The sequence below is a fragment of the Acinonyx jubatus genome, chromosome B3 (assembly GCF_027475565.1).
Source record: "Acinonyx jubatus isolate Ajub_Pintada_27869175 chromosome B3, VMU_Ajub_asm_v1.0, whole genome shotgun sequence".
NCBI classification, from domain to species: Eukaryota; Metazoa; Chordata; class Mammalia; order Carnivora; family Felidae; genus Acinonyx; species Acinonyx jubatus.
Genome location: NC_069386.1, coordinates 65,272,454 through 65,295,241, shown reverse-complemented (window position 1 = coordinate 65,295,241; position 22,788 = coordinate 65,272,454). Strand labels below are relative to the sequence as shown.

General features: G+C 35.4%; 1 long non-coding RNA gene across 1 annotated transcript in view; it reads right to left on the bottom strand.

The window, feature by feature from the left end:
- LOC113601769 (uncharacterized) overlaps positions 1–22,788 on the bottom strand; it is a 92,334-nt gene that overhangs the window by 60,887 nt on the left and 8,659 nt on the right. The window contains exon 3 of the long non-coding RNA XR_008299241.1: positions 4,367–4,407. This is a non-coding gene — a long non-coding RNA (uncharacterized LOC113601769). The remainder of the gene's footprint in view (positions 1–4,366; positions 4,408–22,788) is intronic.

The window sequence follows — 22,788 nt, the reverse complement described above, 5'->3', positions numbered from 1 at the left end:
TCGAGCATGTATGAAATGCAAGGTACTGGGGATAAAGGTGCCCTGGGAGGGGGAACAGACACGTAAAGAGAAAAATGCCATGCCATATGGTGACAGCTAAATGGTTTACTGAATTGTCTCAGATTGGTAGCATGATGACATGATATACTTTTCTTTCTTAAACCCAGTGCCCCTTGCACTGCATCAAATCTCCCTATCTTGTAATATATGTCTACGTATCTTGGGCAAATTTCAAAGTCTTGCCCAAGACATGATTGTGATGTATCAGTGTAGGCTCTTGGGCAAATTTCAAAATCTCTCAAGCACTTCTAGTTATTAAAGTTATAATTTTTCATTTTCAGTTGTTATCTTCTTTGAACTTTATTTTTTCATCACATTTCAAATATCCATTTACCCACTTTAGACCAGCCTCATGGCACAGGGACCTGAAGAAGGAAAGGGAAAGTTTTCTTTCCTTCTTCTTCCCCCTCCCTGATCTTGTTGTTGGGGCCTGTAGGGTTCGTGTCGTCTGCTCTAGGGGACACATGATGCACCCTTCATTTTCCAGGCCTAATTCTATAACCATCTGTCTGGGCTGCCTATCTCTGTTCTTCTGGCTGTTATGAATCTCTGTGTGCAAGCATCAACCTCTGTCAAATCTTCCCTCTCCTGTTCTCAAAATACCACGGAGCCTCTTTTTGAGTCATTTGTCCCAGCCTCCAGGCCTCTGGGATGCCCACTGTCCTGTAGGAAACACATACACTTTGTGTGTCTGATAAAGGCTTCCCTTCCTCTGTTCCCCCTGTGTCATGTCTTTCTCTCTGCTTACTTTTGTCCTTCCCATGGAGATAGAGGGCAAATGACTAAGCCAGCTGCCCAGCCACATGACCAACTGAGAAACATTCCACTCTCCCTTCTTACACGCGTCCTCCATCTTCAGGACCACCGCTCACATAGTTTTCACTTTATAAAGATTATACCTCCAAAAGTGATGGGAGCATCTAAAGTGGGATGGGAATGTGTCAAGTAAGGCTGTGACAACAAGAATGGTGACGTACTGGATGAGGAATAAGTAAGATGAAGAGGCTGGGATGCTGCTCTGTTTCTAGTAGTGGAGACATCATGGATAATGACATTCTGTAAAAGAGGAGAGGGCACAGAACAAGCTGGGATGGGAAGGTAATGCATTAAGTTTTGGATATAAGATGATGGATATCCAGATGGAAATGGACTAAATGGAATGTTGATTAGAAGTAAAAATGAATACAAATTACAATGTAAGTTGGAAGAGATTCCAAACCTGAATGGGGACCCCACGCTTTGATGAATATGCAGTGAAGAAAACACAAAAAAGAATAAGGTGGGGAGAATACTGATTTCTGAAAGAACTTCTCAGGATGTCCAGACTAAATGAAACAGGAAAACAAGATCAAATTCAAACATAAGGCACTCCAAATGGGGAGAGAACAGAAAACAGAAGAGGTTTTTGAAAGTATTTTCATTTTAGCTGTCCAAAAATAATGGGGAAAAAAGTGGTTCAGATAATAAAAGAAATAAGAAACTACTCATTCCAAAGTAGTTCAAATTCAGACTTAAGAAAAAACAAAAACAAAAACAAAAACACAAGAACAGGCAATCAAAAAACAAAAACAAAAAAACCAGTAAAGATACCATAAAAAGGAGCTTCAAAGAACAATGAGCAAAGCAATGCTTAAGAAAATATACCACTTACAGGTCACTGGCAGTCAAAAAAAACTTGGGATTTGAAGGCATTTTACAAATCTAATTCAGTGTCTTCAGGGGACAGATGAAAAGCTCAAACCCCAAGCAGCATACATGAATTGCGTAACTAGTGAGTTCAGGGCCAACTCCCTTCCATTAGCCACCAACATCACCTTTACTAACCAATTAAAGTATCACTAAAGGCCACTCTTAGTCCCCTGTGAAGGCTTGTTTGAGAAGAACCAGGGCAATACCTTCCTTTCTTTTTAAGATTAGTTTGAGTTTACAACAAAACTAAGAGGGAGGCACAGAACTTCCTGGCCCCACACATGCATAGTCTCCCTCTAATCAACATCCACTTACCAGAATGATACTTTTTTTTTTCTTAACCAGAGAAGAGCCTACACTTGTTCATCACAAGCACCCCAAGTACATACCTTAGGCTTCACCCCTGATATTGTACATTCTATGTGTTTAAGCAAAGATATAGTGATACATACCCATCATTTTGATATCATGCAGTGTATTTTCACTCCTGCAAAAATCCCCTGTGCTCTGCCTATTCATCTCTCCCCTGACACTCCATCTCTGGCAACCAATGATCTTTGTATTATCTCCATAGTTTTGCCTTTTCAAGAACGTCATCTGATTGGAGAGGTATAGTATGTAGCATTTTCAGATTGGCTTCATTCACTTAGTAACATGCACTTAAAGTTGCCAGTTGCTTCCTTTTTAAAGAAAGAGTGAAGCAATCTAGAGTCTTTCTAACCATGCCCACCCTGGATTCTCCATGGCATTAGAAATTCCTATATAATGTCACCAACCTACTGACTTGATTATATAGAAAACATCATTCAGGACTACAGTCCTCAGGAGTTCCACATGGTCATTTTTTTTTTTGAAATGTTGGTTTGTACATTATCACTAGTTTCTATTCCTGCTGTTTATCAAAAATTATATTTCTGAGAAAAATGAAGAGTTTTAATAATACCTAAATAACCATCAGAAGCGGTCATGATTTTCCTTGTCTATACTGGTAGCATTTACTACAGGAAGAAGATCTCTATCAATCTAGATGAGATTGGGACATGGAAAGGAAAATAGTAGCCATGGCTCAGGACCCTTAAGATTACCTTTGATTTGGTCAGTAATCTTCTGTATTAAATATCAACTAAACGAGCCAAATACTTAAGAATACTCCCAGTGACTGCTTCCCATGATTTTTGTATGTCTAGTAATTCAATTCCACAGTGTGAATAGCTGTCAGCAGCAGTGTTGTATGCTAAATATCTCATTACAAAATGCTAGAAAACTAGAGAATTACTGACAATTAAGGGTTGGTACACACAAGTGGCCAAAATTGCAGTTTACGAAAGAATGATAATTGCTCAAGAAGATAGAATTGATGCATATAATTGGATTTGGTTATTTTACTTTTATCATGCATTTGCATTACCTCAAATGGATGAATGCAGTTGCTATATGAATTAACAGACATGATCTTGTACCCAGCTTTCCTTTCCACACCATTGCCCCATAACCTTCAGCTTCAACTGCACTAGGGGCTTTGACTTTCTATTCTCACTCTTCTATCGGTGCTTTTTCTTTTCTTTTTGCACTTTGGGATAGCACTGGCAAAAGAGTTAGACCGTCAATTTCCAAAGCAAGAGAATTATAAATACTTGGCACTAACACACACAGAAGGAACAAAGGTTGATTGTATTTAATTACTGACCAGTGGCAAAACCAAATTTGAAAGTATAGTGTGACGACCACAGGTTGGGGATTAACATTTGTATATTTATTCTTTTAGGAGTGTCATCAATTAACTGTTGCTTTCCTTGTTCCCATTGAAAGCATCGCTGTTCATAACATTCACCCTGCTGAGAAGACCCATAGTTTTAAAGAAGAAACAAAATGAGGGATGGCAAATTTAAGGGGTGCCAGAGACAGCATACTACAGAGATATAACAAAACAAAAACTGGAGAAGGCCCAGGTTGTCAGGACAAGATGATGATTGATCTTTCAAAAAAGTTGATCCTCATGGGTTTTCCCTTGCTACTAGTTTCTACCAAGATGAAAATATTTCAGTGTTAGCACCGTTGGGAAATAGAGAATCCTTACTCGTACTTGCCAATTTGCATCACTGGTTTCATGCACTTAGATCAGTTCTATCACATTTCTGAGATTTCCAAAATATTATCCTGTTGTATCTAGATGATTTTGAACATTTGGAAGACAACTGACATTTGGATGGGTTAGGTGAATTGACTCCACCCCTAAGAACCTTGGAATTATCTATGCAAGTAACAACTTATTTAGAAGTATCTTCTGCATACCTGAAACCTTGAAGTCTTTTTATCTGTAAACTCTCATTAAAATTTGAACTTTCATAGAAAGGATAAAATCTTACTCCCTTAGAAGCGCACTTGCAAAGACAGACATGAGAAAGATGCTGCTCAGGAGGAGGAAAGAATGCGAGACATAGATGGTGTGGGAGATTGTTGATTTGAGCTTTGGAATAGTGTAAGTGGATTAGAGAGACTCATCCTCCGCTAATACCCATTTCTATGTTCTAAGCCCTAGCTTCCAAGTGAAAGGTACATCCTCCTCCAGACTGTGGCTTAAGACTCCATCCTCATGGTTCCCCATCACAAACCTTACCTTTCAATTATTCTATTCCAACAGCACAGCATTCTTCTCGCCTGGAAATAAAAGAAAATCATTTTTAATGACAAATGCTTTTGCCCCTTCATCTCAAGATTCTATGAACACAGATAATGACAACTTAAGTCATTTATTATTTTTACGATTATACCCAAAGATGGTGTTATGCTTCTATTTTTCTATCAAGTATGTATTTTGTTGTATTCATTTTGTAATTTAAATATAGTTGAAGTAATTCTTAAGATCATCAAAAGATAGCTCAGAGGAACAAAGATGAATCATATAAAATTCTCATTCTATTTGGCAGAGCATAACCAAGATAAGTTGCACAGGTAGAGAAAACAGAGATCACTCAAGATTTATCCTGGAAAATTCAAACTAGGTGAATATTCAAAAGGAAAAGTTGCAACAGTTTGTTAAAACTGAAAAACTTCCCGTATTTATTTGATTTTCCTGGGCATCACAAGTTGGGCTATTTAAGTAGAGATTCAGTGTTCACAAGCTAGAAAATCCTCTTTCTTCCTACCATTTAAAGAACATAATTAAAATGCCATCACAAATTTAGCAAAACTACAAAAAAAAGTTAAAAACGAAAAAATAAATAAATAATACCTTTGAGAAGAGGAATTGAACCATCGTGAACACACAAAGAACGAAATGTAGCTTGAATGGATGAAAACTGAGGGAAGGTAAGGCCAGTCAACCAGTTTGGGAACGGAACACAGAAGAAATGGAGCAATTGAATGAAATTGTGGGAGGAAATATTTGGGCTGTGTATTAAGAAGTATTTTTTAACACTGATGGTGGTTTTGACTCTGGAAAAGTCACCCTTTCAAAGGAAATGGTGAAACCGTTTTTTCTTACTTCATTTAAACTGGATTGTATCAAGCTTTCCCTCAAGGGGTATGAGTCTATTTGGACAGACTGTCAGGGGAGGATCCTAATAAGTTGATTTTACTCCTGATTTCTGTGAACCAAAAATTTTAGGTCATCTGGCCACTGATTCTAAAAACAAACTCTTCCCCCTCTGATGCATCAACTCTTTTTGCTCTTCTCCCAACCCTATGATCTACTTCTAAAGGACACAAAGGACATCTAGCACCATTTCATTATTTTCCAGAGTAAAATGAAACAAAAGTATTTGAATGGGGTCCATTTTGGGTTTGCAGCATTCTTGGAATGGAAATTTACATCTATTAAATAAAAACTCGCCGTTTGACTCTTGTTAAGAAATGTTTACTACGAATGCTGCAATTCTAAAGTAATGCAGAATTTAGTTCTACTTACAAAATTGATTAGACCAATTCCTCAAAATGAACACTATCCAAATGCCATTGTTATTACATAAAATTTGGTAGGAAGCCTAAATTTTAATTCACATACTTAACAAAAGCACATTATTTATATAATTATATTTATAACTAATATACACATAGAAAATACATTTATAGTCTGTAAGTACTATCTCTTATTTGCATAATAATGATAATTCCCACATTTGGCAAGCTAAGATATTGTTAATGTACCAGTTGCAAAAACATGATTTATTCCTTTGGGCTTAATAAAATAGACAGTAAGAAATTTTTCTATGTAGAGAGTAAGAAATTTTTTGAGACACGAAAAAAGAAATTTTGTTTGCTTTGGAATGAATTACAAATTTTGTATGTTGAGATAAAAATAGCAAGTAGTATTCCCACATTTACCCTTCCACTTAAATGCCAGTGTTATGGTGTGTGAGAAAGGAGAGGTCTCAAATATGAATGATAGGGGGTTACTTTATCTCTTCACAGGTAAGACGAGGGATTTCATGGGGTCAGCATTACCAAAAATGACTTAGGACCCCAAGTGAAAGATCACATCTTCTAACCAGACAATAATTGACTGATGTTTAACATCCATTTGTGTTGCTGCTCTGGAAATAGTCTGGAAGCCACTGTCCATAGCTTTTTGTTGACCAGCCTGAACCAAGAACATTTGATCATTCTAGGCAAAGAGCAGGCTTACTGACATAAAATGTTTTTTATAGACCTGAGCACAATGACGCTATGTTGCTGCTCCTTAAAAGGAAATGCACAGTAATCTAGGGGGCTTCTAATCTGCTTACCAGCTATACAGATGAGCCGGATTTATTTAACAGTTATCATCAACCCAACCTATGTTACAATGACAAATAATGTTTCAATGAACAAAAGTAGCATCTTTCTCAGGCTTTTCTTTTCTATGAAAAGAGAAATTTATGTTCCAAGATTCCACTTTTCCCTACTCTTTAAATGTAAATATGTCAGAGATATATTAAAATGGCATCCGATATAGACTACTATTTTTAAAACAAAGTTGTCATTTGACTCCTGGTGAATTGCTCATAAATTCAGGACTGAATAAAGAGATCAGATTACATTAAATGCATTTTGGTATCTATAACTTTCTGCAATGAATTAAAACTGGCTGATCGTGTCTCCAGTGCATTTCATTTTCTGTTGATTCATGTACTGTAATATAACCTTCAAAATTCCCTTATGCCAACAAACTCACTCAGATATGCTGAGTGCAGGAGGAGATTAAAGTGGCTATAAGATTGAAAACTGTATGAAGGCATCAGATAATGCAGTAGAGGTATAATGAAAGTGTAAACAAAGCCGGTAAATGTAGAAATTACTGTTCATGTAATCCACTGTTGAATTCAATGGAGAGTTACCTCCCTGCCAAATATATATTAATACCAAACAAATTGGCAAGATCAATACACCAAGCCTGTTTCGTTCTTATTAAACTATTTTTCTCTTTGAGACTAAACATAAGTAAGACATGCCATTCTCCTTTGGAAAATGTAATATTTCCCCAATAGAAACTTAGCATGCAGGTATACTCAGACTCCCAGCTCTGAGAAACTCAGATCAGATGATTTTCCTCCACTCCTTAAAATTGAAGTTACTTACAGAAATAACCTTTCATATTTTCCTGGGCAGTAGCTTTTTGTTTCTGCATTGCAGAAGCCAATCCATCCTTTAAAGGCTCTTTAAGCTGGGGGTTGGGGGTGGGGGGAAGCATTATTACTGGGCTAGGAACCTCTATTGTTTCAGTAGTAGCTAGAGCTATGGATGAATGCTTTCAACAGAAGTTAAAAGAGATAATGAGTCTTTAATGATACAAAATCAGAGCCTTGTGTGCCTAGTGAAGCCTGACACACGCTCCAGCTTGCAGCTAGCAAGGAGAGCTTATTTGCTATCTGTTTTATAGGCTAAAAATACCCACAAAGTCCCCTCTTGCAAAATTGTGTATCCCTTAAGATAGGATCAGTGGTATTTGTTAGGTTAAACTGTCCTGAAATGCAAAACAAAATTGGACAAAAAGCTTATGTTCTATCCTTCCCCATGCATCTGTTTAAAGCTCAAGGTAAACGCATCTCCATCCTCCAAGCAGTATCTTCTATTTTATTCCAGACTTTTTTCAAGAGCAATCTCCTTTTGTGTGCATATTTGATTTTCTTCCTCTCTACCAAAACTACAAAAGGAAACTCCAGCATCACCTGCCTGGGTGCACCTTCTGCTATGCTGACTGGATAGATTACCTGGCACCACTGAGAGAGATTTTTGTCTACCAAGTATTAGGAAACTGGTTTGAATTTCAGCTGTGTAAAAGTGTTAAGTACCAACAAAAACTTCTGGAGAGCAGTGGGAGAAAAACTCTTTCGTGAACACAAGCCAGGATCCTTGATGTTAAATCAGATTTGCTTCTGAAAGGATTGGCATGTCTGATATGATTAGGAAGCTTCAGTTGTGCTGATTATAAATTAAAATTAAGAAAAACAGATTGATCTGGAAAATAAGAAACATAAGGGCACATTGCTACACTCCACTCTTTGTGACGATGCTTAAAAGTGATGGATATGGGAATTATTTATTGTAGGAATCATAACTAGGTTATTGTGTAAAGATTTGCATGCTATCATCATTGTATTAAGGTGCCAAAATCGGTTACAGAAATGAAGAAAGGAAAACATCAACATAACTTGACTTGGTATATATTCAACATGCATTTTCCTTTCATTTTTTTCAAAGAATATTCAGGAGTGTGAGTGAATTGGGGAGCCGGGGGAAGGTGAGATTAAGTAGGCAGATAACCCATAATCCGTTGAAATCAACTAAATTATCCTTCTGGGTGTTTTTTAGGAGAGAAATTATTTTATTTTTTTCCTTCCTCCTTCATTTTCCCCATTCCCATTTCTAGCCATTCACCTCCTCTCTTCTAGACCCATTGCTACCAGGGAAAAATAACCATTCAAGTTCCAGAGAAAGAGGTTTTTCAAAGAGTTAAAAGGGCAGAGAGCAGGGAGGCAACAGTGTATTTTTTTTTTACCCCAAATTATTATGTTGAGCCATGATCTTCTTGACACAAAGATGCAATAATCGTTGGTCATGTGGGCATAGTTTTAAGAGCCAATTAATTTTAATTTTATGCTGAAGTTTCTCATCTATTACCTGGCATTAATACAAAGGACAATTCTAAATCAGTGAGTGTATTCTCATAAAATCTTCTATCATCACCAAATAATTAAAGTTTCTCCCTCAAAGAAAACTCTTACTATTAAATTGGAGAATTGTCATAATTATGCCCACCATCCCAGTCCATAACCTTTCTGGGAATACAGAAAATGCCTGGTGAGGACACAGAAACTCTAAGCCTGGAAACAGCTAGAACTTCTTCTTCCCCCACTTTCTTCCTCAGATTCTCTCAAGGATATGGACAATAGATAAGAGCTTGTGAACTGTTGCCTTTTACCAGTAAGTAGAGTATATTAGATGCAGTTAGTTTTCTTAAACTCAGTTCATGAATCAAGGCCCACAGATGGCTTCCCCTGAAAAATGTTTTCTTCTGGAAAAGCCTTCTACCTCTACAGATCATAATTTAAAGTTTCTAAAAAAAAAAGGGAATTTCTGATTTCTGAATGCAGTGCTTTACAAAAGCACATCCGGCTCAAGATTGACAGGCCTGCAGCACTGCTTTGCAAAACTAACATGTTGCTACTATGTGAACAACCAAAATCTGGGCACAATCCATACTTAGAAACACTGTCCAGAAATAAAATCTTCAATCAGAGGAATAATTTAATATATTCATTCAAGAAATAGTTACCAAATGCCCATTCTATCCATCACCATGACAATTTTTTTAAATTATGACATTGCCTATTCTACATGCTAGGGATATAGCAGCAAGCAAAGCAGACAAAGATCCTTGCCTTACATTCTCGTCTCTAGGTGAGGTACCGGAAACACAGAAGATTGGAGAGTTCATGCCTCCATGACACTCAGTCTAATGGAGATGAGAGTCAAAAAGCAAGTAAATACACAGAAACTTTTACATACATACATACATACATAAAGCAGAGAGAGAATGTAAATATACAAAACAATGGCACAGAATATGTGATAGAGACGTAGAAGACGCTGTTATGGACAATCTAGATTAGATGGGAAGTTAAGTCCTTTTTGGAGATAGAATGATAAGACTTTGGAATCTTCTTGAAACTTTTCTTATACCTATAACCGACTTTTCAAAAGAAATAACAACTGAAATATAATTCTATCTCATTATTTTTCCAGGGTAAAATGATTCAAGTAAGACTATTTCAAAGAGATGGATAGATTTTCTCAGAATATTTGCAAGGAGCTTTGTTTTTGATCACACACACGCACACACACAGGTGAATATATTAAGGTAGCACTGATTCGAACAAAGGAGAGGGTTAAGATGACTGTCTAGATGATTCCAGAAACAAATACTATTTACTGAAAAATAAGATTAAAATCTTGGAATCGAAAGAGTCATATTATTGGTCAATGTTAATCACATACTTCAGATAGATTTTCAACTACTTATTTCATGTTTTTCATTTATATGCAGTATCGCAGGAAATAATTTTACAAACTCAGGTGCCTTGTCAAAGGTGCTGTTTCCAAGTGTTCTGATGATGTTTCTATCTATAATGTTAAATGCTCAATAGTAGCTTGGAAACAAACTAGTTAAAAACTGTTGGAAATAAGATATAGCAATCCATTTAAAAGATACCATGAAATTTAAAGATGAGAAGACAGTTGGGTTGGTCATCCTGCCAGTCTCATTAGACACTTTAATTTTTCATAATATTTATTCCTGAAAGCTTTTTCTACTCTAATCTTACACGACCGAAACATGGGTTCTGGTTTCTGACATAGAGTTTCCAACATATCTCTTGAAGAAAGGGGTGTGTCATCAAAAATATTTCACCATTATATTTTCCTAACTTATTACATTTTAAATAATGCAGACATGCAAACAATATAGAAGTTTTATTGATCTATATCATTTCTGACTATTAACGACAAATAGAGTTATAATGCAATATTATAAATAACTGTATATTACCATAATAACAGCAATAAAATTGCTGAAGTTAATTAGCAAAACACTGAAATGCATCCTGCAACTTAACACTGTTGAAGAATGAGATCGTAACTTACAGATTGTATTGAAGAATTCCAGATTTTTTTTCAAGACTTTAAGGCCTGTGTAACACACAATGAAGAAAAGAGGAGGTGCTTTCATTGGATCAGATAGAGAGGCAAATGATCTGATAAAAGGAAAAAAGTACTTTCCATCAAATTTCATACTAAAATTATTTGCTTTGCTTTCCAATAATTAAATTTGATAATTGCCAACCATTTTACTACTTTTAAGGTGTATAAATCCTACAGTACTCCTGTTTTTGTTCCTGTTTAATTGGCGTTTTAAAAAGCTTACTTACTAAGCGTTTAAAGATTACTGAGTAATATTCTAAGAATATTAGTCCTTCTATGTCTCAAACAATTGCTGCACAAATGAAGGAATTTTTTCTACCATCCAATGCTTTCATTTCATAGTATTAATAAATTTCTGGGTAAATAAGAAGAGTGCATACGTGTGTAGAGTCAGATTCTTGATTATGAATCAACATCAAAAATATCTTACTCAAGTGTGCATTCAAAAAAAAAAAAAAAACAGACAATATCATTCCCTTACTCTAAAATATGTTGTTTCCTATCATAGGTCAGATGTTTTATTCTGCTCTATGAAAAAGATAAAAATGGACATTCAGCTCTTATTTGGAAGAGTCTGTAAGACATCGTAGCATTAAGGATGGAAAGGGCAGTAGTAGCAGCTGTTACAAAGGCCTTGGCAGCAAGGAGTGCTGGATTTTGAGCCCCCACTCTGATACATATTATTTATGTAACTTTTCTTTTGATCCTATGTGTGCCAATTCTTAAAGTTTGACCTACAGATCCAGGCTAAGTGGACCAGCAAATGAAGTCAGGAGAATCATCATGGGTCAGGAGACCAGGGAAGAGCTGGGAGACGGCTGGTTCTCAGTAATAAAGGGCAAGTTCAGTAAAAGGAAAAAGGATAAATGGAAATTAACCAAGAAATGAATATGTCAGCCTTTGTTTTTTCACTCTGCAGTCTTCACAAATCAACATTTACATGTATCTGAATATTACAGACTTTTAAAAACATAAAGTGAGAATATGTTATGAATTTATTCATAAGTTTCCTTTAAATGATTATCCCACTACATCTTTTTTTCTCCCTCCCCCTTAAATCCTAATATCCATGTCCTCTATCTCTAACTACAGTTGATTGTCAGCCAGAGATAATGTGCACCATACTCTACTGGAGAAACAACACAAGACATAGAGTTATTTACCATTCTTTAGCATTTCCTTGTTTTGAAGGGGTGCATTATTAGACATTCTAGCACACGTTTTACAGCTGATCTCTATGTAACGAAACATTCTTTATAACGCAAATCTTTTCTGCAGATTTTCCAAAGAATATCCATACCAAAGTTGGATCCAAGACAAAATTCTGATACACGCTGGTATCATACCTGGAAGCATCTACTATATAACAAGGCAGCCACTTCCAATGAAAACACTGGCCTTGCCAGAGAGCACTTAATAACACCTATTAAAATTTGTGTGAGAAGTAAATGCCCTAGCTTTCCATTTTCAAGAAAAGAATTTACATGGAACAGATATAATGTTTTAGTCATCCTTGAATACCTATTCTTGGTTACTATTTAAAATTAGTACACAATTTCTATACCAAATCTATTTTCATTTTAAAAGTACAGGTACAAACCTTCATCTTCACCTACTAAGTGTTCCTGGGAATTTATTTTTAGAGTTTAATCTATCACAACCGTAAAAATGACTTTCTGTTTGCTGTTAGTCTCATTCTTTTGCCTTTATTGAACATCGCTTTTATTCAGTTCCTTCCAGGATATTATAACAATAACCGATTATACATGATGTAAAATAATAATGCACAATTAAGTACCTAGATTCATTTAGGATTATTTTAGTAGCAAGTAGCAAAAACCCAACCAGAACTAGCTACAGCAAAAAAAAAAAAAAAAAAGAAATATCACTAAGTGGAGGGGAAAGCAGGGAAATATCAGTGTAGTCTAGTTCTATCTGTTGCTTCTCCTTCTGTGTGTCAGTTTTAATCTGTCTTGTTACAAACTAACCATTCCAGGAAGCAGAGACCATACTACTGATGGTCTCCACAATCCTCCTCACAGCTTGCACAGTGCCTGTCTGATATCCTGGGAGAAGGACTGCAATTGATCTAGTTCAAGTTCGGTGCCACCTCTCAGGGCTACTGTTTTCAATAAAAGTAACACATTCCCAGGGTGCCTGGGTGGCTCAGTGGATTAAGCATCTGACTTGGGCTCAGGTCATGTTCTCATCATCCTTGAGGTTGAGCCCCGTATCAGACTCTGTGCTGACAGCCCAAAGCCTGGAGCCTGCTTCAGATTCTGTGTCTCCCTCCCTCTCTGCTCTCTCTCTCTCTCAAAAATAAATACACATTAAAACTTTTTTTTAAATGAAAGTAATGCATTCCCTAAAGAGGTCTTTTGGAAATTTGTGAGGGTATATTTGATTACCACAATAATGGAGAGTTACTGTTGGCATTTCAGAGGCAGAAGCCAGAGATAATGCATGTTCTATAATACACAGAACAATCCCACAAAATTAATTTTTCTTTTCTAAATGACATGCTAATATTCTACTACATATTTGTGTAATTATCTAAGCCAGAATATAACTTTTTATAAACCAAGTATTTCTGCATAATTTCAAGATATGTTTATAGTTTCAAGGAATCAATATGCTTTGTTTTTTTTTTTCAGAATTTTACCCAAGATTATTCACTATTTCAGAAATATCACATCAGCAAAATTACTGTGGTATCTGAATTACAAACAGAACTTACACGTATCAGTCTGAATTGATACTGTTTATATTCATAGTGAGAAAAAAACAGTAAATAAAAAATATGACATTAGGTAGGAGAAATAAATCTTAACAGTAATTACAATAAAATTAAACAGATTAAACTCACCAATTAAGAAAGATCACCAATTAAGACAGATTAAAAAAAAAACAACTAAGATCTAACAATATTTGCCTACAATGGGGCTACTGAAAGTATGTTCTGAAGCATAATATTGGTCTGTAACCTATTTGTTACCATCCTATGACAAAATTAGTGAAGAAATAGAGGCCATTTAAAATGTTTTATAGAAATTTGACATGGAAATTTCTTGTCTATTGAGTTTAATAGTTAAAAGGTAGTCATGTATTTTGTATGACTCTGTTTTAGTTTCTATTCTAGAAAACCATGTTTACTGCATTTAACAAAAGTACAAGGGAAATAGAATAGTAAATTTAGAAAACCTGGTCCTTCACCAGAGCTGTTTTGAGAAGCACTGACAAGGTACACACTTTAATAATATGAAAAAGTTGACAGCTGAAGGATGGAAATAATGTGTCAGACAAGTGTAAACAAACAGAAAGCTAAGGTAATAATCCTTATTTCTGACAAAAGAGAACTTTAAGCGCCACCCCCCCCCAAAAAACACCACCCCAAATGCAAGAGTTACTACATAGAGAGAAACTAACATGTCTGCAACTTACACTATTATCTAAAGATATATAAAGCAAAAACTAACAAATTCACAGGTAAAAGTAGAAAAAACAATTGTTGTTGTTGATTTTAACATATTCTTTTTAAAGAGGCTAAATCAATCAACACAAGAAATGACAGGTGTTAGCAAGGATGTGGAGAAGGGAACCCTCTGGCACTCATGGTGGGGTGCAACCACTCTGGAGAACAGTATGGAGGTTCCTCAAACAATTAAAAATAAAACTGTCCTACAATCCAGTAATTTCACTACTGGCTATTTGCCCCCAAAATACAAAAACACTAATTCAAAGGGCAACATGCATTCTTATGTTTATAGCAGCATTTTTTTTTACAATAGCAGCCCAAGTGTCCATTGATAGATGAATGGATAAAGAGGTGGTATATATACACAATGAAAATGCAGCCATAAAAAAGAATGAAATCTTGACATTTGCAATGACACGGATAGAGCTAAAGAGTATAATGCTAAGCAAAAGAAGGCAGTAAGAAAATGACAAATCCCATATGATATCACTTGTGTGGAATTTAAGAAACAAAACAAACAAGCAAAGGGAACAAAAGAGAAACAACCCAAGAAACAGACTCTTAACCATGAAGAAGAAATCAGTGATCAGTGACTAAAGAAGGGAGGTGGTTGGGGGGCTGGGTGAAATAGTTGATGGGGATTAGGAGAGCACTTTTCACCACGGGCACTGGATGATGCGTGAAATTGTTGAATCACTGCATTGTACACCTGAAACTAATACAACACTGTAGGTTAACTATTTTGTAATTTAAAATTTTAAATAAAGTTTCTGTACAGCAAAGGGAACCATGACATGGTTGAATGAATGAATGAATAAATGAATGAATAAATAATCAGCTAATAATGCCAAACCATTATATTTTTAAAAGTATATTCATTTAAAAAATGTATTCACTTAAACAGAGAATGTATATTTTACAACATATATATATATACATATATATTTAACATTTATAAAAATCGTTCCTGTAGTTAGCCATAAAGGAAGCTTCAATAAATTATAGAGGATGAAATCATGTAGGTCATATTCTCTGAAGACAGTACAATAAATTAACAAAGGACTAGCTAAAAATTCTATATATGTGATACATAAGTAATGTGCTTCTCTGTATTTAAAAGGAAATACAAAAGAAATAATAAAATATTTAAGATTAAACAGTAAAAACTACATAATCCAAAATCTGTGATACATAATGCAGAAAAATTGGAAAGACAAAACAAAATGGATCTAAGCATTCTGATCAAAAAGTTTGAACAATAGGTACAGAACAAAACTAAAAACGACAAAGGAGAAGGAAACAATAAAGATAAAAGAAAACTCAATAAAATACAGAACAAAAAAAAAAGCAATAGAGAATACTCATAAAACACAAAGCTGGTACTTAAAATAAGATGAACCTCTTGTAAGACAGATTAAACAAAAAAGAGAGCATGCAAATAAAGGAAATTCAAATTATATAAAGAAAATTACTCCAGATTTTAAAAAAGCACTTTTAAAATAATGAAAATATCAAAAAACGTATAGGCTAATATGTTTGAAAGCCAAAGGAAATAAATACACCTCTGAAAAAAAAGTGGTACAAGACAAAAAATTAGCATAGACCAATAACCTCAAAACCCAGGTTCAGTTAGTTTCTAGGTGAATTCTGTAGTTTTCAAGGAATAGATAATACATTATTTCTACCGTATCCAAGTATGAAAAAACCTAGTGATATAATTCGCAATACTAAGTAGAAATTATGATTATCTTAATATATGCACAAGGTGAAATAGTCTTGTTGCTAAACTAATAGAAGGTAAATTTCTCAATGTGAAAATAGTTATATATAAAGTGGACCATGGGGCATTAGTTCCTGTAGGGAATAAACTTCACATTTTTTCCGTTAATGGTTTGCCCAGAATCACCTGCATTGTCACTTGTTTTTTCTTATAACAAAAACAAGCTCTGTATATCAGTGTGTGTGTGAGTGTGTGTGTAACAAGTGTATCTAATAATACACATTCACATCATATATATGAATATCAATACATAACATGTTTATTAAGATTGTCTTGTGTTCTAATTAGACCAAATTGCTTTCTTCTTCATGCTATGCAAGTTGCAGAATTGGCTGGATGCCCTGAAATGCAATTTAGAATATCATATAAGTTATCATGCTCTGTTCTTGCCCTTATTTACCAAGAAATCCCTTCAAACAAAATTGACACAATGTGCTCTTACTATTTCTTTTGAAGCTGTCTTCTTGTCAATAAAGTTTACACATTTAAATGAATACTACTCTGTATAATTTTCAGATTATATTGCACATTTGCAGCTGGAACAGATACTAAAAACTGCTATAAAGTGTGCTCACTTTCTATGCATAACAGCTGCTTTAAGAACTTTGATATCCTACACATTTCCATGGGTTTTTTGTTTGTTTGTTTAATGTACATTTTTTTGAGAACTTTGGTGTTGGGGGTAGGGAATTCTTTCTTTGGACTGAGGTTCAGAAAATCATTATAAAATCTGGCACAAAAAGTATTAATTTGTGTTGTTGCTTAATGAATTACCAGGTGTAATGTTATCAATCTTTAAAGAGATTTTAAGTGTGAAAAGCAGTGCCAAAAAAAAGAAAATAATTTCAAAACTGCCATGGGTACTGACAATGACCACAAAGCTGTTCACAAAATGAGGCTTACAACCTCGATGATGTTAGAAAACAGGTTCAGACCCTCTCTGTGGCACTAAGTTAACTCTACGATCACGGCTAAGTTACTCAATCATCCTAAACCAGTTTTGTTATTTGTGAACAATGGAAAAGATGCCTACTCAATGGAATTCTTTTGAAAATTGAATGTGATAATACATGAGAACACAACACACTGAGTACCATGTAATTATTTGATGAGTTTAATGAGTTTAAATCTCTACCTAATAAACCTTTTATGTTAGGTGTTATTGAGAAGATAATTGTGTGGCCACAGCTCACCCCACAAGTAAGTGAAGTGTCAGAAGTGGTCACTGAAGGCCGTCTTCAAATTTGAAGTCCTAAAATGACCTCAGGAGACTCAATGTGATCACCAAACTCACCCAGAGAATCATTCTGTTGTCAGTGGTTTTGAGGAATTTTTCAAACACTTCACTGCTATCACTGAGAAACTTAAAGAGAAAAGATTAGCTAGTCAATAATAACAATAATCATATTTTTACTACTGTTTTAAGCTGAGCATCCCTGAATTCACCAGTTTATCCTTTTCTTGGGTATCCAAAGAAAGCAAGTCATGTCCACATCTGTAAAACTGCAGAAAATAAAATATTACAAATATTTCTGGGTTTCTCAAGGGGAGAAATTATATATTATTACTCAAACTAAATTCTTGCTCCTAGTTTTCTCCTCAAGAACCCCTAGTGGTGTCATTCATGCCTCTCTATGCTTCTCATCCTCAAGCACAAATCAAGGATTCACTTTGCCATGAAATGAAAATGAAGATTGAATTCACTCATAATTCATGCACATGAAAAATGTCTTCCAAGATTCTGCTGGTGCAAAGAATACAACAGTGAACAAGACTGGCCGTGCCTGACCTCCTGGCATGTATATTCAATGGGAGAGGCAGATATCAAAGAAAGAATTACCTGATAATTTAATAACTTATTACAGATGCAATATTGCTCCCCAAATATATATACAAGTTTCTGTAAAAGTATATATCAGGTAGACATAGTCTAATGTAGAAGTTATTGAACGAGGGAGGCATCATCAATCAGGCCATACAGAGGTAGCACCAGATCAGGGAATAACATTGGCCTGTGTCCTAAAAGAAATGACAAGCAACTTACGATTGTTCAGGTTGGAGAACGACATCTTAAATGTTCCAAAATATCACTCGGTATGTATAAGATACCTAGAATTCTAATTACACAAATTTAATGGTATACGCTCAATTGGAAAAACAGCCTTCAAATTACGGCATCACATATTTGGTACACACAGACACAAGGTAGTTTTGTTCTTTCCAAGAGATCTTGCATGTGAGAGGCACAGCTTAGTTCTCTGCTGTCAGAGAAGCCTGCTAAAAGGGAGAACTATGAATATTGAGAAAGTGACAGATCAGCCAAAAACATTAGAAATTATTTCAGTGGATCCAAGAGTTCCATCAGGAACTTGTGGTTTCAATTCTGCCATGGAAAAAAGCTTGGGGGTCTTCATTCTGTCCTTACGACAAGAAAAAGCTGGACAAGTGAAAATCAGGGGTATTTCTCAGACCCACCAGAGAACTAAGGTCTTGTGGCCAACAGCCACACCAAAATCTGAAGGCACATCCAAATCATCACAGCTGAGGTCTGTTGTGCCATAAACTGCTAGGAACTTAAATGACAATTTCGGCCAATTGCCAGAGACTGGGTCTGAGGCTACTATGAAAGTGAGAAACTTGTAGGAGCCACAGTTTTAGGGAAGCTCCCACACTTTTGTTTGCTTTGCCGCCAGAAACCCTATCAGGTTCTCATGGTAGAGTTCTGAGAAAGATTCCCTCTTGGCTTTGGCAAGGAGAAGAGAAGAGAGATCAGTGAGGAATACATCCAGAGCATTCTCCAGAAGCCTTCCCCATAACAAAAACCCACTTTCCAGAAGAAAAGACTTTGCTGGTGCCTTTTTTTGGATGGAGGAAGGGAATTCTTCCCACTCTAGCCTTCCCATATCACCCACTGATACAGCCAGGGAAGAGAACAGGGGGCAGAGGATAAAAGCTATCCTAGTGGAGAAATACTTGTGAGGGCCATGGCCTTGGGACACAGGCCCACTAACTGATTGAAAGATAACTTGCAGAATATAGAATATTCCCTCTCCCCCACAATTCACAACCACAGAGATAAAACAACAGATTACAACTCAAAAAGCTGCCAGACACATACTCTCTCTGAGGAGGAGAACTTAGGGAAGCCCTAAGTCACATGGAAAGACACAAAGAAGGACAGAAAAGGAATCTGAAGCCTTTGACCCCACAAAAAACATTAACATGACCCACGTCCTAGTCAGATTAACATAAATCCTACACTAAAGGCTTATTCCAGTTCCTGACTCCTGACTCAACATGTCAGACTTCCCACAAAAAATGAAAAGGTATGTCAAAAGACAAGAGAAAACAGTCCGAAGAGGAAAAAGTATTAGAGTCGGACTCCAATATGACTCTGATAATTGCAATCACATTTTTTGTTTTTTTTAATATGAAATTTATTGTCAAATTGGTTTCCATACAACACCCAGTGCTCATCCCAACAGGTGCCCTCCTTAATACCCATTTAATATGTGCAGTGCTCTAATGGAAAATGTAGACAACATGAAAAAAGAGATAAGCAATATAAGCAGGGATATGGAAACACTAAGAAATAAAAAAAAAAATTCGAAATAAAAAGATGTAGCAAAGAAAGCCTTCAATGTGTTCTTCAGTAGACATGACAGAGCTGAGGAAAGAATCAGAGAGCATGAAGAGAGATTGATAGACATTTTCCAAACTAAAATTCAAAGAGAAAAAGAGAACAGCAGCCATCAGGGAGGAGAACGGACATGTAAGATTTGTGAGACAACTTCAAAAAGTGTGGCATTTGCATAATTGGGGCACAAGAAAGAAATAAAAAAGATAATAAGCAAAAGTATTTTAAGTAATAGTGGCTAAGGACTTTCCAAAACAAATCATAGACACAAAAGCACAGATCCAGAAAGGTCAGAGAACACAAAGCAGGATATATACAAAACACACACACACACACACACACACACACAAACACACACACATAGAGGTATGTAATATTCTAATTACTGAAAACCAAGACAAAGGAAAAATCTCAAAAGAAGTTGGGGGCCAGTAAGAAGAAGCACCTGAACTAGAGGAACAAGAATAATAACTACAGTGGACTTGTACAATATGCAAAAGTTAATTACTTTCCTATATACTAGCAATAAACAACTCAATTTTGAAATTAAAAGCCAACTACCATTCACAATAGTACCAGAAATTAAAGTACACAGATACAAGTCTAAAAATATATACAGGTCTGCATCCAGAATACTACAAACCACTAAAGAAATTTTAAAAATCTAAATAAATGGGGAGATATTCCAAGTTTACATTAGAAGACTCTAACAAGATATTCATCTTCTCCACTTGACCCCTATATTTAACACAATCCCAATCAAAATCACAGCAAGCTACCTGGCAGACACAACAAGCAAATTCTAAAGTTTATACAGAAAGGTAAAAGACCAAGAATAGACAACATAACACTGAGGAAGGAGGACAAATTTGGAAGACTGACATTCCAAAACTTCAAAGTTTGCTCTAAGCTGTTGTACTCAAGAGAGTGTGGTACTCTTGAACAAAAGTAGACACATAGATCAATGGAACAGAATAGAGAGACTAGATGTGGGTCCACGCAAATACATTCATCCAATCTTTGTTTGATAGAGAAGCAAGGACAGTTTGATGGAAAAAGGAAAGTCTTTACAAGAAATGGTATTGGAATAACAGAACTTTCGTATATCAAAAAACAAAAACAAAAATATAGAAACAATTAAGGATCGAACGTTTGTATCCCTTCATCAATAAAACCATTCTAAATAAAATGTTCATTACAAAAAAGAGAGAGAGTTCAATGACATGGCCATGAGTGCCCAGGGGTACAGAAGCAGCAGCTTTGGCAGGAAATGCCCAATGATGTTGACACTAGCAACTGGTCATGGGATCCTGACTGTACCTTAACCTTGACTATTCCTCCAGCCATTCAGTTGATTCTGATATCTGTAAAGTTTCTTCCTGTCTAAGTTTATCAGGACCAGTTTTTGTTTCTTGCAAAAAATAAAAATCTTGACTACTAATGAAATTGGTAACAGAATGGGATTCAGACAAGAGCATTTCAAGGAAATGGAGAGAAACATGGGTTGGAATGCAAGTTAAACACAGTTAAAGTCCAGTATTCCTTGGAGACTCATTACTTGCTTTTTCTGAAGTGGTGATCTCTTAAGAGGAAATCTGTTTTTCTACATGCCCTACTGCCCCAGCCACCACACACATGCATCCCTCCTTTACCATCTTCCAAACAAAAATTTGCAATCCAGCAGTTCTCACAGAAAATAAAACTCAAAAAAAGGCTGTACCCCAAGTCAATTTTGGACCTTTGCTACTTTATTTTGAGACATTTGATATTTGGAGATATCTGATGTTTGAGAGTATATGTGGAAATAGATTCAGACCGTAATAGGAGGAGGAAACAGATTTTGAACTGATATTACTTTATGAAATAAATTTGCTTATTTGAGTAACTGGAAGTAGATATTAATTGATTACCTAGTCAGTGTAGCTAAATTATAAGACAGATTCACTGCAAATTAGGATGAAATGCCCTAAGTCTCTCGACTTAAAATAGAAGATAAAATCCTAAGTATTAGGGAGATAAAAATATTGGAGTAGATTTATCATGTATCATACACCTTACAACAAACTAATTATATCATCTAAGAGGACCTAGAAGACTCTCAAACCAGTATTAAACAGAAATAGAAGCCAAGTGATCTTCTGGAGTGCCTTCAGGTATTTCTAGATGTGGGTTAAAGTAAATGAAAGACTACTGAAGCTATATTGTCTAAAAAGTGTCTATTTAAGATTTAATTAACAAATAAAATTCGGTTTCTCCACCTCATTAGTCTTATTTCAAACATTCAATAGCTACATGTGGCCAATAGCCACCATACTGGAAAGTGCAGATGTAGAACACTTTTCTCATCACAGAAAGTTGTATTAGCGTCACAAAGAAGCAATGCCATCAAAAGCTATAGTTCTTCGGGAACAAAGATGGTGGACACCCAACTGGATAAAAAGTACCAATTAAATGAGGTATTGGCTGAAAGCAAAGAAAGCATGAAAAGTGGAAGAAAGTTATCAATACTACTTAAGTCCTTATCAACAAATCTAAAAACAAGGACTGTGGCCTCTACACAAATTTATTTTCTCGCTATTCATGTGTGCAATTACTTAAGCCATTTCCTTTTTCCTTCATTATTAAAGATAATACATTGCTTGTTAAACATAGTTCAATCATGAGATATATAATATTAAGATTGTGAAAAGATTCAAAGAGATAAGACTAATATTCTTAGACTTGAGGTATGGTAGAGTCAATTATAAGATTTTGTTTGCTATTCTTTTAAGGAGGGAATAAATACATTTTTTGATTGCACAGAAATGATGTCATTGCTCCTGAAGCTTTTATCTTTAACATAAGAAAATTTGGAAGAGAAATGGTACATGAGAATGTTAGATAGCAAAAGAGATAGGAAAAGACATTTGTTTCTTGACTGCTTATAATTTAAAACTCCTTCTTATTCACAACACATTCCAAAACAAATGG